Source organism: Arachis hypogaea, chromosome 19 (assembly GCF_003086295.3).
Source record: "Arachis hypogaea cultivar Tifrunner chromosome 19, arahy.Tifrunner.gnm2.J5K5, whole genome shotgun sequence".
Classification (NCBI taxonomy): domain Eukaryota; kingdom Viridiplantae; phylum Streptophyta; class Magnoliopsida; order Fabales; family Fabaceae; genus Arachis; species Arachis hypogaea.
In genome coordinates this window covers 70,893,526-70,899,654 of record NC_092054.1, presented here as the reverse complement: position 1 = coordinate 70,899,654, position 6,129 = coordinate 70,893,526, and the positions used below count along the sequence as shown (strand labels likewise).

Here is a 6,129-nt window from a genome sequence, read left to right as displayed (position 1 = left end):
TTCAGAGTATCAATTTTAAGAACTCCCTTCCTCTGAGGCGTCCCATTGCTCATAGGATTCCTTTCAGAAGTGTACATGAACTGGTTATTTGCAACCATGTCAATGAGTTCCTGAGCTTCTGCAGGCATTTTCTTTAGGTGAATGGATCCACCTGCAGAATGGTCCAATGACATCTTTGATAATTCAGACAGACCATCATAGAATATATCCAGGATGGTCCATTCTGAAAGCATGTCAGAAGGACACTTTTTGGTCAGTTGCTTATATTTCTCCCAAGCTTCATAGAGGGATTCACCTTCTTTCTGTTTGAAGGTTTAAACATCCACTCTTAGCTTGCTAAGCTTTTGAGGAGGAAAGAACTTGGCTAAGAAAGTCGTGACCAGCTTATCCCAAGAGTTCAGGCTATCCTTAGGTTGAGAGTCCAACCATATTCTAGCTCTGTCTCTTACAGCAAATGGGAAAAGCATAAGCCTGTAGACCTCAGGATCAACCCCATTGGTCTTAACAGTATCACAGATCTGCAAGAATTCAGTTAAGAACTGAAAAGGATCTTCTGATGGAAGTCCATGAAACTTGCAGTTCTGTTGCATCAGAGAAACTAATTGAGGCTTTAGCTTCCCTTAGCTTCCTCTTCAGAGTCCTTTCAGGTTCAGGATCGGCTTCAACAAGAATGCTTTTATCCTTATTCCTGCTCATATGAAAAAGAAAAAAACAGAAAAGAAGAGGAATCCACTATGTCATAGTATAGAGATTCCTTTATGTGAGTAGAAGAAGAAAAGAAATTCGAACACAGAAAGAGGGAGAGGGTTCAAATTTTTAAGAAGAAGAGAAGTGTTAGTAGATAAATAAATAATTAGGAGGAGGTGAGAGAGAAGAATTTTCGAAAATATTTGAAAAGAAAAGAAAAATATTTTTGTTTTAATTTAAAATTAAAGTTAAAATTCGAAAATAAGAAAAGAAATAAAACTAAAATTAAAATTTAAAATAATTAGTTAATTAAAAAAGAATTTTGAAAAAGATGAAGGTGATTTTCAAAAATTAGAGAGAGAAAATTAGTTAGGTAGTTTTGAAAAAGATAAGAATCAAACAAGATAAGATTAATTGAAAAAAAAAAGATTTGAAAATCAATTTTGAAAAGATAAGAAGTTAGAAAAGATTTTGAAATTGATTTTGAAAAAGATGTGGTTGAAAAGATATGATTGAAAATCATTTTGAAAAAGATTTGAAAAGAAAATTAAAAAGATTTGATTTTTGAAATCAAAGTTGATTACTTGACTAACAAGAAACAAAAAGATATGATTTTAAAATTTAAAGATTGAACCTTTCTTACTAGGCAAGTAACAAACTAAAATTTTTTGAATCAAACACATTAATTGTTAGCATTAATTTCGAAAATATGAAATAGTAATAAGAAAAAGATTTTGAAAATAAATTTTGAAAATTTAGAAATTATGAAAGAAAAAATGAAAAAGATTTGTTTTTTTGAAAAAGATTTGAAAAAGATAGAATTTTTTTAAATTGAAAATTTGATTTGACTCATAAGAAACAACTAAATTTTAAAAAATTTTGAAAAAGTCAACTCAAATTTTTGAAAATTTATGAGTGAAATAAGGGAAAGATATTTTTTTGATTTTTGAATTTTTAATGATGAAAGAGAAAAACAATGAAAAGACTCAAAACATGAAAATTATGAATCAAAACACACAATGCATGCAAGAACACTTTGAATGTCAAGATGAACACCAAGAACACTTTGAATGTCAAGATGAACATCAAGAACACATTTTTGAAAATTTTTTAAGAAAAGAAAAACATGCAAGACACCAAACTTAAAAATTTTTTAAAGTTAAGACACTAACAAATTAAAAATTCATATAAACAAGAAAAGACACAAAACAAGAAATTTTAAAGATCAAACAAGAAGACTTACCAAGAACAACTTGTCATGAAGAATGCAATGCATGAATTTTCGAAAAATGCAAGAAAGAGATAACCATGCAATTGACACCAAACTTATGACTTGACACTAGATTCAAGCAAGAAACATCAATTTTTTTGTTTTTTTATGATTTTATTAAATTTTTTTGGATTTTTCGAAAATTATTTGGAAAAGGAAAATAAGGATTTCAAAATTTTTAATAGGAATTCCAAGAATCTTGCAATGTTAATCTAAAACTCCAGTCCAGGAATTAGACATGGCTCACTAGCCAGCCAAGCTTTCAGTGAAAGCTCTGGTCCAAAACACTAGACATGGCCAATGGCCAGCCAAGCTTTAGCAGATACCAATCAGACATACAACAGCTGATACTTCATTCAACTTGCTTCTATGCTGATGAGTGGAAGCCTCGGTCCAAAAGAGTTAGACATGGCTGTAGCCAGGCTTCAACATGTTTCATGAAACTCTAGAATTCCTTCTTAAAAATTCTAAAGAACATAAATTAAATTTTTTTGGAAAATATATATATTTTTTTTTTGTATTTTTTTTCAAAAATTATATTGGAAAAACGAAAAGAAGAAAATTTTTTTTTTCGATAATAAGAAATAAAAACCTTAAAAATAAAATAAAATTACCTAATCTGAGTAACAAGATGAACCGTCAGTTGTCCAAACTCAAACAATCCCCAGCAACGGCGCCAAAAACTTGGTGCACGAAATTGTGATCCTTAACAACGGTGCCAAAAACTTGGTGCTCGGAACGTAATTCACACACTTTGTCACAACTTCGCACAACTAACCAGCAAGTGCACTGGGTCATCCAAGTAATAAACCTTACGTGAGTAAGGGTCGATCCCACGGAGATTGTCGGCTTGAAACAAGCTATGGTCACCTTGTAAATCTCAGTCAGGCGGATTCAAATGGTTATAGAGTTGTAATTATTAAAAGATAAATAAAACATAAAATGGGATAGAGATACTTATGTAAGTTATTGGTGAGAATTTCAGATAAGCGTATAAAGATGCTTTCGTTCCTCCTGAACCTCTGCTTTCCTGCTATCTTCATCCAATCATTCCCACTCTTTTCTATGGCAAGCTTTGTGTAGGGCATCACCGTTGTCAATGGCTACTTCCCATCCTCTCAGTGGAAATGGTCCAAGATGCACTGTCACCGCATGGCTATTCATCTGTCGGTTCTCGATCATACTGGAATAGGATTCAGTAATCCTTTTGCGTCTGTCACTACGCCCAGCACTCGCGAGTTTGAAGCTCGTCACAACCATCCCTTCCCAGATCTTACTCGGAATACCACAGACAAGGTTTAGACTTTCCGGACTCAAGAATGGCCGCCAATAGTTCTAGCCTATACCACGAAGACTCTGATCGTGAATCAGAAGGCTAACAGATATGCATTCAAGCTTGCTTTCATGTAGAACGGAAGTGTTTGTCAGGAACGCGTTCATAAGTGAGAATGATGATGAGCGTCACATAATCATCACATTCATCATGTTCTTGTGTGCGAATGAATATCTTAGAGAAGAAATAGGCTTGAGTTGAATAGAAAAACAATAGTACTTTGCATTAATTCATGAGGAACAGCAGAGCTCCACACCTTAATCTATGGTGTGTAGAAACTCTACCGTTGAAAATACATAAGTGATGAAGGTCCAGGCATGGCCAAATGGCCAGCCTCCCAAAGAGCATATGAATTCGGAAATAGGGAAAAGGACCCCTAGTACAATAGTAAAAAGTTTTATTTATGCTAAACTAGTTACTAGGGTTTACAGAAATGAGTAAATGATGCAGAAATCCACTTCCGGGCCCACTTGGTGTGTGCTTGGGCTGAGCATTGAAGCTTTCACGTGTAGAGGTCTTCCTTGGAGTTGAATGCCAGTTTGTAACCTGTTTCTGGCGTTTAACTCTGCTTTGCAACCTGTTTTTGGCGTTTAACTCCAGAATAGGGCAGAGAGCTGGCGTTGAACGCCAGTTTGCATCGTCTAAACTCGAGAAAAGTATGGACTATTATATATTTCTGGAAAGCCCTGGATGTCTACTTTCCAACGCAAGTAAGAGCGCACCATTTGGACTTCTGTAGCTCCAGGAAATTCACTTTGAGTGCAGGGAGGTCAGAACCCAACAGCATCTGTAGTCCTTCTTCAGCCTCTGAATCAGATTTTTGCTCAGGCCCCTCAATTTCAGCCAGAAATTACCTGAAATCACAGAAAAACACAAAAACTCATAGTAAATTCTAGAAATGTGATTTTTATTTAAAAACTATTAAAAAATATACTAAAAACTAACTAAATGATACTAAAAACTATGTAAAAACAATGCTAAAAAGCGTATAAATTATCCGCTCATCAGCAACCTACCAATTTGAAAACTTTTTGTTGAACTTGCTTGAAAGAATTTATTTTGGAACATGGTTTTTGAGCTAAGAACACAGGCTTGTGAGATTTGAGCCAAATGGTGTGGTTACATCTTATAACCACTTATTTTCCCTTCTTGTGTGCATTGTTCTCATTCTATGATTGTGATATTTGATTTGTTTGATTCTTTATGTCCATTATTTTGTGTATTCATGCATTTATATGATTGAGGCCATCATTTCATTTAGCTCACTTACCCAAATGGCCTTACCTTTTATCTTCCATTGTTAGCCAATTTGAGCCTATGCTTAACCCACTTTGTTCATAATTTTAGCACATTACAAGCCTTAAAGCGGAAAACAATAAAAGTCCTTAATTTGGATCTTTGATTAGCTTAGGCTAGGGTGTGTGTGTGTCATTTAAGTGTAGGAAATCTTGGAACATTGGGTGAATAAAAGGGTAGTTTTGTATTTTTGTTGTAAATATTGGGAACTGGGTACATGCTCATGTGTAATGAATGTAAAACCTTATGCATTGATGATCTTGTATATAGAAAAAAATGAAAAAAAGGAAAAGGAAAAGAAAAAAAAAGGCAATATGGAAAAGAAAAGAAAAAAATAGAAAAAGAAAGAAACAAAGAAAAAGAAAGATATAAAAGGGGGACAAAATGCCCCAAAGCAAAGCTCAATAAGGGTCAATGCATAAGTGTTGTGAAATGAAAAGGAATACATGAGTATGTGAAAAAGTGAGAAAAATGGGTAGCTAGGTTAGCTTTGAAATTGTATAGGATGTCATAGGTTAGGTGGGAAGTTTAAGCTTATCAAAGAATCAAATTTCAAGCTCACTTAACCATATATGCATCCTACCTTGACCCTAGCCCCATTACAACCTATGAAAATACCTCATGATACTTGTATGCATCATTGAATAAATGTTGATTGTTAGAAGAAGAACAAATCTTAGAGAGCATGATTAGGGGAGAGTTGAGAGAATCAACCCTACACACCTGAGCGACTAGAGTGCAAACACTTCCGATGAGAGTTCGATGCTCAATTCCTTGATTCCCGACTTTCATGAGCATTCTTCTTGTAAGTTGGTGCACGAAATTGTGATCTCAGGCAACGGCGCCAAAAACTCTGTACGCACGTCTTAATAAATTGTTTTTCATTCACAACTTTGATACAACTAACCAGCAAGTGCACTGGGTTGTCCAAGTAATAAAACCTTACGTGAGTAAGGGTCGATCCCATGGAGATTGTTGGTATGAAGCAAGCTATGGTCATCTTGTAGATCTCAGTCAGGCGGATATCAAATTGTTATGGAGTTTTCGAAAATAAATAATAAATAGACAGAAAATAAAGATAGAAATACTTATGTATATCATTGGTGAGAATTTCAGATAAAGGTCTAGAGATGCTTTCGTCCCTCTAAACTTCTGCTTTCCTGCTATCTTCATCCAATCAGTCCTACTCCTTTCCATGGCTGGCTTTATGTAAGGACATCACCATTGTCAATGGCTACTTTTCATCCTCTCTAGAAAATGGTCCGATGCGCTGTCACTGCATGGCTAATCGTCTGGAGGCATCACCGTGGTCAATGGCTGCATCCTATCCTCTTGTGAAAATGGTCCAAATGCTCTGTCACAGCACAACTAATCATCTGAGGTTCTCAATCATACTGGAATAGGATTCACCCTCCTTTTGCGTTTGTCACTACGCCCAGCACTCGCGAGTTTGAAGTTCATCACAGTCATTCAATCCCATAATTCTACTCGGAATACCACAGACAAGGTTTAGACTTTCCGGATTCTCATGAATGCCGCCATC

At 35.1% G+C, this 6,129-nt stretch overlaps 1 non-coding gene across 1 annotated transcript; it reads left to right on the top strand.

Moving 5' to 3' along the window:
* Positions 1-227: 227 nt before the first annotated feature.
* On the top strand, positions 228-335 carry LOC112780912 (small nucleolar RNA R71). The gene has a single exon (XR_003191719.1). It is a non-coding gene; the product is annotated as a small nucleolar RNA R71 (small nucleolar RNA).
* The last annotated feature ends 5,794 nt before the right edge of the window (positions 336-6,129 follow it).